This window comes from Triticum urartu, unplaced genomic scaffold (genome assembly GCF_003073215.2).
Source record: "Triticum urartu cultivar G1812 unplaced genomic scaffold, Tu2.1 TuUngrouped_contig_5297, whole genome shotgun sequence".
Lineage (NCBI taxonomy): Eukaryota > Viridiplantae > Streptophyta > Magnoliopsida > Poales > Poaceae > Triticum > Triticum urartu.
Genome location: NW_024115962.1, coordinates 1 through 10,512, shown reverse-complemented (window position 1 = coordinate 10,512; position 10,512 = coordinate 1). Strand labels below are relative to the sequence as shown.

The window sequence follows — 10,512 nt, the reverse complement described above, 5'->3', positions numbered from 1 at the left end:
GCAGCGCCGGCACCCCCACCCGGCCGCGCCAAGCCGGCATCACGGAAGTCAAGGAGGAGGAAGCGTTGATTGCTTACTCCTGGATGTCGTCCGAGGCCTCTGCAATGCTTGGCAGGGCGTGGAAGGAGACCAAGCCAGGGTTTCTAGATATGTAGTTTGGATCCCACAGCTTGTTCAGACATGTCAACTGACTTTTATCGCGCGTGTGTGTGTGCGCGTGAGGGTGTGGGGATGGGCGCGTGGGCGCGTGCGTGGGAAAATCATCCAATCTCTCGACCATCTGGTATGACTTCACCGACACTGGGTTTTATCCTCGTTGTCTATTTGAGATACGCTAGATTCAGTTAAGGAGCTTCATTATGTCTGTAGAGAGCGTAAGTGGTGATGGGGGGACATATCTGTTTTCAGTTCAATCATCTATAGTGGAAAAAATTAGGGGTATCACAATTTGTATTTTTTCTTCTGAAGAACAGTTGCCTCAGTTCTGCTCGCTGTTAATGAAGTTTATTTGAGTGTGTTTTATTTATATCATTCTTCCTATGTATGACAAGATAGACTACTTGAGCTTTCTATTACTACTACCTCCTGGATACCGAAAGAAAATAGACTCATAAAGTTGCACCTTCATAAACAACTGAATGGTCTTGCAAACAGCCCCTTCCATGCTTAGAAAAATTACAGAACCATCTATTTTCCTTCATCATTTAGATGTTGCACCATCCCATTGTATCATATGGTTAACAATAGAGGAGGGGTTGTGTTAGTAAGGGTCAATGTACCGTCCTGAGACCTAATCAAATTTTCTTGCTTTTGCCGATGCATCTATTTTGAGTCCTGATCTATTGTAATTTTTTTCTATTAGAATTAGTAGAGCCTTGGTACCCCATGTCAAAAGTTTGTCTCTCCTGGCCCAGTGAAGAACAAACTGTCAAGGAGCAGAACTGGGTTTTCAGCCTCAGATGCACGGCCATCAGGTAAAACTTCATTGAACAATCAAATATATATACATGTTGGCTGAAAAGTACAAACATGATATTATAAAAAAGCCAAACTGCATGAGTTATTTCTTCTGCTCATTTCCCACGTGTCTCACTCTCACCTTGGGCCAGATAGCATCGATGTCTGGGATGTAACTGAATATGTGGATGGATTATCTTGAACAGGCATGACTGAATTTGCATCGAAAGTTTGTATGCTAATCGCACCTTCCAATGCTTTGATCACAGTTGACATTGAAGGCCTTTGAATGCTGTCTTGTTGCAGACACCATATTGCGAGCTTCAACATTTGAATCACTTCCTCTTGGTGTGAGACCATGTCCTCACCGTGCTTGTCAATCAGATCACTCAAATGATTGTTTTGAGCCTTTTCTCGTAATAGATTTATAAGCTGAACATCCTCCTCGGGCTGAGAGGTGTCAATATTTTTTTCTTCCACTTACTATTTCCATGAGAACAACTCCAAAGCTGTAGACATCAACTTTTTCAGTGATTCGCGAAGTTAACCATTCAGGTGCCAGATATCCAGGTGTTCCTCTCATCATAGTCACTACCTTGCTTTGATCCCTATTTATTAACTTACAAAGTCCAAAATCAGCCACTTTAGCATTGAAGTTGTCATCCAAGAGAATATTTTGTGGTTTGATGTCCAAATGAGCAATTATATGCCTGCACTCCTCATGAAGATAGCATAGACCTTTGGCAATATCCAGAATGATCCTCGACCGGGTGCACCAATCAAGAGGGGCATTGTTATGGCGGTAATAGATCCACCTATCAAGTGAGCCTCTTGACATATATTCATACACCAGAAGCCTCTCAGACTTCTCAGCGCAAAACCCAATCAACCTGACAAGATTGATGTGTTCTATGCTGCCAATTGTCTCGACCTCTGCTAAGAATTCTTTCTTTCCTTGTCTAGCACCTTCCAAACGTTTCACTGCAACTTTGTCTTCACCTAATTCCCCTTGAAAAACTGACCCAAACCCGCCGTCTCCGAGCTTCTTACTGAATCCTTTAGTGCATTCGCTCAACTTTTTAAAAGAAAACCTTGCCAACATTCCAGGCAATTGATCAAAATCAAATTCATCTTTCTCTTCATACTTCCTCCTTCGTAGGAAAAGAGTGACAACAATGACAAGCAACACGAGTGTAGTAACGGCTCCAACTGTAGCACCTAATATCACCTTTTTGTTTTCACTAGAGGGGTTAAGATGCACCTTCTTTTTGTTTTCGTTAGAGGGGCTAAGCTGCACCTTGAGGTAAGCAGAAGAGTTGTAACCAACAACTTCAGACTGTATTGATCGCAAGGAGAAGACCTTCGTCACCCACACACATTCTCTAGCTGTGAACAAAACGGCCATGCAGGAGCAGTTCTCCAAGCATGCTTGCTTACACTCCTCGATGCTTGTTGAATTCACAACCATGTAGTTCTTATCAAAGTAAGAAACATTAGGGAGGGACAATAGCTGATGTTGTTGTCTTTGTTGACAAGATATTGGAGTTAATGGTCTGCAGCCAAGGTTTGGCTTACGTTCATCCACCAGCTTGAAGTAGCTTGTACTAGAATTATTCTCAAGTGGACAAACGCATTGCCCCTCTGTGCATATGCCGTACTCCCCACAGACTGTTGGGTAATCACAATCGTCCATCCAAAGGGACCCTAGTACATCAAACACATTCCATTCTGTACCAGACCAAGTATACAGCCTCAAGTGTCTAGTGGACTCTAATCTCATGTACTTGATGGAGTCAGTTGCTGGCAATAATGGCATATAACTCTCAGTATCTGGCATGCCTGGCTTCCCAAAGATGGTAAGACTTCCAGTCATGAATGTAACCCTTGTTGGATCATTTCCTGTCTTGTTTTGCCCCATGAGATCTGAAAAGTAGCACTGTGGTGGTGTGGATTCAACAAAAGCATATAATCCATCCACGCATACAGTGATATAGAACTGATTTTCAGTCCAATTTGTTGGAGAGGTATTTGCTGTGAGCCTCATACCTTCCTCGAGTGATTGCCCAACGATCAATGTGTCTGTAGGATGATCAAATGACTGCCACACGGTTGCATTCCTATGATCAAACAACACCAGATTGCCGATCTCAGTGAGCATTATGCCAACTACTGATCGGCCCGAGCTGTTGCTGGACCAAACATGGCTACCATCAGCATCATGAAGGACCAAGTTCCCATCTCTTGTAAACGTAAGGGTGGCGTTCTCCCTGACAGGGCAAGCCCGGTTGGCAGACCAGACTACCTGCGGATTGTCAACGCGGAAGGGGTAAATGAATACCGCAAAGAGAAACTCATCGCACATGGATCTTGAGGAGACACATAAAAACCCTGCACCAATGTAAGCTTCAGGGTTGTGGCCTGGGACAGGTATTAAACCAGTGATGATACGGGGGTCGACGTTTTGAAAGTAAACATTGTTGTTGATCCAAACTGTTGACGGTTTGGCTGGGAAATCATCACTAAAGGTCGGCGCTACCAAGAGCAAAGGTGTTGCAGCTGCCGCCAACAGTAAGAAGAGAATGACAGGACCCATGCTGCTTCACGTAAACTGTAATTAATTAAGAAGAATCAGTTAGAATGAGGAGCAAGGCAACAATAAGCTCAATTAAGAAGAATTAGTTAGCTTCCCCGCAAAAAAAGAAGAAGAATCAGTTAGCACAAGGGGAAAGGTAGCAATAATCTTGAGATGAGCTTGTAGAGTAGAAGCAAGATGGCACGTTCGTCACACCTGATGATATTGAGCCGCAATCGATGGAGAAGATGTGATCACCAAACGAGATGACCGGCCGGCCTCACCCAGGGACTTGGAGTTGTTTTGGGATGGGATTTTCAGTGGTAGGGTGGTCTGGCTAGCAAGTCCCAAAACGCCACTCAGTGAGTGGATGTGTGCTTGCGCCCGTCCAATCTCCATGCTAGGACCATGGAGTGTACGTCGTCAGCAAGTCTCAGTGGGTTGGTCATTCTTATTTTTGTTTTTTAAGCTCAGTGGGTTGGTCATTTGGTTTATGTTTATTGTTGTTAGGCTTGGAAGCATGATGGGTGCTGCATTTCCCAAAAGTATTCATAGGGGTTGAGTGGAACATGCCTGTTATATGGCATCAGTCACAAATGCGTAAAGTTTAAAGACATATTTTTTTGGTTAATTAGAGAGGCATCGCTAGCTCTCAATGCAGCAAAACAACAAAGTGCATATGCTTGTAGTAGCAAGTTGTCCTTACTTGTCCTGATGGTTACCGTGGACTTGTCTCCATAATATGGTATCTCCTAGATATTTTCGTCAAAGACGGATTTGATAAAGCCGCCTAAGAACCTGTGAGGTTTTTTTAGCAGTGAAAAAATTTGTTAGATGCGTTTAATTTGGAAAGTGCTTGTGATTACTTTTTATTTAGCAATTTTGGACCTGACGTTGGCAACCACATGGGTACAGGATGGCTAGGGAATTCGTGTGCGACGATAGTTTGATTGACGCATGAGAGAATTCGCTTTAGGATTGTTTTTTTTTGTTGGCCAATTGGCCAAATTAGTTATGGGTATTTTCATGATTAAATATCACCCACATGTTGAGTGCATCGACCTTTGCTTGTTGCCACTCAGAAGGTGGAGTGCATTGTCATGCATTATGAAACATGGCCCACTTACAGGATTGACCGAATCAATGTAGATCCTAAAATGTTCAATTTAATTAGCGGAATTGTTGGCTCTCTGGACCGTATCCGAAGAATAGATTCTGAAATTATAAAAGCTGAACATTCTTTGTTCAAACATTTACATCACACATATATAGCCCACACATGGTACACTTCAAAACACAGTATCTATAGTTCACACATGATAATTTGCTTCACGGATAACTGAATTCTGAAGTCTGTCCGAAATTCTATAAAATTTCTGTGAAGTACTTTGAGCCCTTAGATTTGTTCGGTAGCATTGACCCAAACACAAATCTAAGACCCCATGTGTTATTGTTCGTTACAAATCCAGCCATAGCAGCCGTCGTCACATTAATGGAATGCTCTGACGATCCCTCACCGGCAGAAAGGGGCCGGGCAAGAGCATGGGAAAAAGGGAGGAACTGCTCGATCGCCCGTGCCTAAATTCAAGCTGTCACCGAGACTGCGGGTGCCCCGGGTGCTCTGCTTGCTAGGCTGCCGCGCCTGCTGGTGGTTCCTGAGATGCCGACCCTGCCACGCTAATCCAACTCCACCATAAATGGTGCCACTGAGTTTAGTCTGGCGTTCTGTGATTTCTGCAACTCGCTTTTGCATCAATTGATTGATGTTATCTCTTGATGTTTGTAAACCTGCATGTATATGCAGGTGGATAGATTAAATTCTGCAATATGAAGGGTATAATGGATTTTGCTTACTTCGGCTCATCGATGGATTAGTAGAGAGCTGCCAATAACGCAGGGGAAATGAAATGCTTGGTTACATCTAATAAGATACATGGTTCAGGTAAGAGGAGTGTCAACCCTGTTCTGTTGTTTTACATGCATATTTGAGTGTACATGGAGTGTTTGTTTATCCTCATGTCTATTCAGTTAAGAAGTATCTTAGCACAGCGAGCTTTTTTTCATCGTGAAGGGGTCATAATCTCAGTTTTTTTTCCAGTTCGGTCATGTACATGTCCAGTGAACTAAGTGAAGTGTCTAGTTTCTTCTCCTCCACAGTTTATACACATCATTTACTGAAATCCCATATGCAATTACAATCCGACCATCTAGGAATTCGTTCTGTAATGTGCTCATGTATGATACAAATTGGTCAGCAGTTCGCGAGTTATTCTAGTTTACATTGCCATAAGTACGACACGTGATCAACAATAAAAGCCGTCGAAAGAGCTGTATACACACACCTAGATACAACTACAGATACACGCCACTAGGATTGCCTGAAGCCATCTTATAACTAATGAACTCTTTTGTGGAATATCAACTTGATACTTTTGCAAAGAGTCAATAAAGGTTCCATATTTCCTATAAATAAAACTGATGAGTAACGAGGTTCTTCCCTTGGCCTTGTCAAATGCAAGTTAGTCCTTGATGAATTAAAACTATCTCTTTACTATTCGTAATTGTGATCAACATTGACGCGACTTTCAGTAAATGAAACCAACCATTTACTTAATTACTTTTCATTTATTATTATATTATAATTAGTTGTTGTGCCGCTTCGTTCATGTACTAGTCTACTAGATGTTATACCACCCCCACAATATCATATGGTAGCTGTAGGAGGGGTTGCCTGAGTAAGGCTCGATGTTCTCGTACATCGAACAAGCCTGATCAAGAATGAACCGCCATATAATTGTTCATGAAGGATAGCCAATTTTTCATTTTTGAAGGTACAATACCATGAGGTACAAGCTCACCAAACAATCAATGATATATATTGCCTCAAAAGTCCTTTTGGTGCCATTTCAGATGTAATTCCATAGTACAAATAGGATAGGATACAAAAGCAAAACTGCATATATATACTTTGAATTTCTTCTCCTCGTTATCCACTTATTTCACCTTGGGCCAGATAATATCGATGCTTGAGATGGAATTGAGTATGTTGATGGATTATCTTGAACAAACAAGAGTGAATCTGCATCGAAAGTTTCAATGCTAATAGTACCTTCCAATACCTTAATTACGAGTGACATTGATGGCCTTTGAATGCTATCATGTTGCAGGCACCATATTGCGAGCTTCATCATTTGAACCACTTCCTCCTGGTATGAAACCATATCACCACTATGCTTATCAATCAAATCAATCAATTGCTCATTTTGAGCCTTTTCTCGCAATAGATTTATAAGCTGAACGTCCTCCTCGGGTTGAGAGTTGTCAATAATTTTTCTTCCACTTACTATTTCCATGATGACAACTCCAAAGCTGTAGACATCAACTTTTTCAGTGATCCGCGACGTCAACCATTCGGGTGCTAGATATCCAGGTGTTCCTCTCATCACAGTCACTACCTTGCTTTGGTCCCTATTTATTAACTTACACAGTCCAAAATCAGCGACTTTGGCATTGAAGTTTTCATCCAAGAGAATATTTTGTGGCTTGATGTCCAAATGAGCAATTTTTCACCTGCACTGCTCATGAAGATAGCATAGGCCTTTGGCAATATCCATAATTATCCTACACCGAGTTGACCAATCAAGAGGGGCGTTGTTATGGGAATAAAAAATCCACCTATCAAGCGAGCCTCTTGACATATATTCATAAACCAGAAGCCTCTCAGACTTCTCAACACAAAACCCAATCAGGTTGACAAGATTGATGTGTTCGATGTTGCCAATAGTCCCGACCTCTGCCAAGAATTCTTTCTTTCCTTGTCTAGCACCTTCCAAACGTTTCACTGCAACTCTTATTTCACCTAATTTCCCTTCAAAAACCGACCCAAACCCACCTTCTCCAAGTTTCTTATTGAATCCTTCTGTGCATTCACTCAGTGTATCAAGAGAAAACCTCGTTGGCATTCCAGGCAATTGACTGAAATCAAATTCCTCGTCTTTGTCTTCATGCTTCCTCCTTTGTAGGTAAAGAGTGACAATAATGAAAATTAATATTAGAGCAGTAATAGCACCAAGTGTAGCACTTAACAACGCCTTCATTTTGTTTTCCCTCGAGGGGCTAAGCTGCACCTTGAGGTAAGCTGAGGAGTTGTAAAGAAAATTTGTAGGTTGTATTGATTGCAAGGAGAAGACCTTCGTTACCCAAACACATTCTCCTTCTCTGAACAGAACGGCCATGCATGAGCAGTTCTTCAAGCAGGCTTGCTTACAGTCATCGACGCTTGTTGCATTCACAACTGTGGGGTTTTGATCGAAGTAAGAAATGTTCGGAATGGTCAATAATTGATGGTGTTCTATTTCTTGACAAGATATTGGAGTTATCGGTGCACAACCAAGGTTTGGCTTCCATTCATCCAGCAGCTTAAAGTACCTTGAACTTGAATTATTATCAACGGGACAACCACATTGCCCCCTAGGACATATACCATATTCCCCACAAACTGTTGGGTAAGCACAATCATTGATTCGCATTACATCATGCATGACAGTCCATTTCTCATCATACAATTCATACTCATACAACCTCATGTGTCCATCTGGATCTAATCTCAAGTACTGGGTGGATTTTGCTTCTGGCAATGAGATACTATCATTCATATTTGACATGCTGAGGTTTCCATTCATGAATGTAACCTTCTCTAGATCATTTTCTTTCATGTGGTCAACCAGAGACGAATAAATATATGAAAAGTAGAGTTGTGGTGGCGTGGATCCAACATAAGCATATAATCCATCTGGGAGTACAGTGATATATAACTGATTCTCTCTCGAGATAGTATTTGTTGCAGAAGTGTTTGCTGTGAGCCTCATACCTTTGGCAAGCGACTGTCCGAGGACCAATGTATCTGTAGGATGATCAAATGATTGCCACACAATTGCATTCATGTGATTAAGCAACACCAGATTGCCAAACTTGGTTAACACCATGCGAGCTACAGATCGGTCGGAGCTATTGCTTGACCAGACGTAGCTACCGTCAGCATCACATAGGACCAAATTTCCACCTGAGGTAAACTCAAGGGTGGCATTCTCCCCGACAGGGCAAGCCTGATTCGCTGACCAAACTATTTGCGAATTATGAATGCTGCTGACAGTGTCGATGGGCGCCGCAATGGATACCGCAAAGAGGAACTCCTTGCATGGGAACATGGAAGAGGAGACACAAAAGAACCCTGCAGCAATATAAGATGCAATGCCAGAGTGAGCTTGTGATTGTGCTATGGCGACGATGTCACAGCTGTAGCGGTTGCGACTTTCAAAGAAAACATCGTTGTTGATCCAAATTGTTGAGGGTTTGGCCATGGAATAGCCCCCCAAGGTTTGTGCGCCAAGATTAACGATGGTGCTGTAGCTGCAAGCCCGAGGAAGAAGAGAATTGCAGGACCCATGGTGGAAACTGTAATTAATTAAGAAAATTCACTTAGCACAAGGAAGAACCCAGCAAGTAATAACAAAGAAGATGTGATCTCGCCAGAGCGATGGCCGGCCTTGCCGAGGGACTTGGGATTAGATTTTTAGAGATAGGATGGTCTGGGTGACTAGTCCCAAAGCGTCAGCGTATTTGCTCTGGAGCGTGGAGTGTACGTTGTCAACAAGTCTCAGTGGGTTGGTCATCATTGTTAGGAAAGCAACTTATCTTTATTGAAGGCCCAAGAGGCATATATATATTACACATGACTTGAGGTGCAAGGAAACTAAACATAGACTAATAAGGACTCCTAGACCAATACTAATACTCCTTAACACCCCCCCTCAAATGCAAAGCGTATGCAATAGCATTGCATTTGAAGAAGTGTAATACTAAAAAAAAATGATAATCCAAATCCGTGTCTTGAGAGTGTCGTCGTAGCATGAAGAGTCTGCAAAACCTGTTGAGTCGCCCAAGGGGATAACGAAGAGATGGCACATCAGAGGAAGACACCGCACCAATAGAAGATACAATAGAAGTATCAAGAGAAGATGGGTTGTCAAAAGAAGATGGTCTATCGAGAGAATAAAGCATTGCTTAAAGAATCATGGCCCATGAAAACCAACGGCGAAAGAAGCTCGGCGGCAAAGGAATGGGCTTAGATCAACAATGCAAAGAGAGGCCACAGAAATCCTATAGAGAGGACAATGACCAGAAAAAGGCTGACAGACATAGGTATGGTGGACTCACATGACATGAGAAAACACAAAATATCAACGAATTTGGTGGACGCAGCGAAAAATATAGAAAAAGCACATGCCAGACTAATGCAATGACTAAAAGATCAGCAGCGGCAGCTAGCAAATAGGCTAGCAGGAACGCATCAACTAGCAAGTAGGCTAGCAGAACGCATCAGTTGAGTAGAGCAGCAAAGGGCAGCGGAACAACAGCAGCACGCAGATGGACGTGCGGGAGTGGCGGCAGGCAAACGTGTGCGGACAGAAGCCTGCAGCTGCAGGAGAGCAACACGCAGGCTGCTGGAGCTGTACGGGCGGGCCTGCACGTGGAGCGGAGCCTTCCTGGAGCCTGGGGGGGCTCCCAGCCGAGCGCCCCAGCCGAGCGCACAGGAGGCGATGGTCCCGATCTGAGGCAGCCGCCAAGGTGCCCACGCCGAAGCGGCTGGGCGAGCAGTCAAGGCGCCAGGCGGATCGCGGGGCTGGTGGTGCCATGGAAGACGAGATCGATCCAGAGAAAAACAGATCGATCGAGAAAAAAAATAGTGGATCGCAAGGACGAGTTGCGGCGTCCGGAGACCTAAACCTAGGCTCTAATACCATGTTAGGAAAGCAACTTATCTTTATTGAAGGCCCAAGAGGCATATATATATTACACATGACTTGAGGTGCAAGGAAACTAAACATAGACTAATAAGGACTCCTAGACCAATACTAATACTCCTTAACACCCCCCCCCCTCAAATGCAAAGCGTATGCAATAGCATTGCATTTGAAGAAGTG

At 43.2% G+C, this 10,512-nt stretch overlaps 2 pseudogenes; both read right to left on the bottom strand.

The window, feature by feature from the left end:
- Window positions 1-1,095: 1,095 nt before the first annotated feature.
- On the bottom strand, window positions 1,096-3,870 carry LOC125529036 (annotated as a pseudogene).
- A 2,337-nt stretch (window positions 3,871-6,207) lies between these two features.
- On the bottom strand, window positions 6,208-8,975 carry LOC125529035 (annotated as a pseudogene).
- Window positions 8,976-10,512: the final 1,537 nt, after the last annotated feature.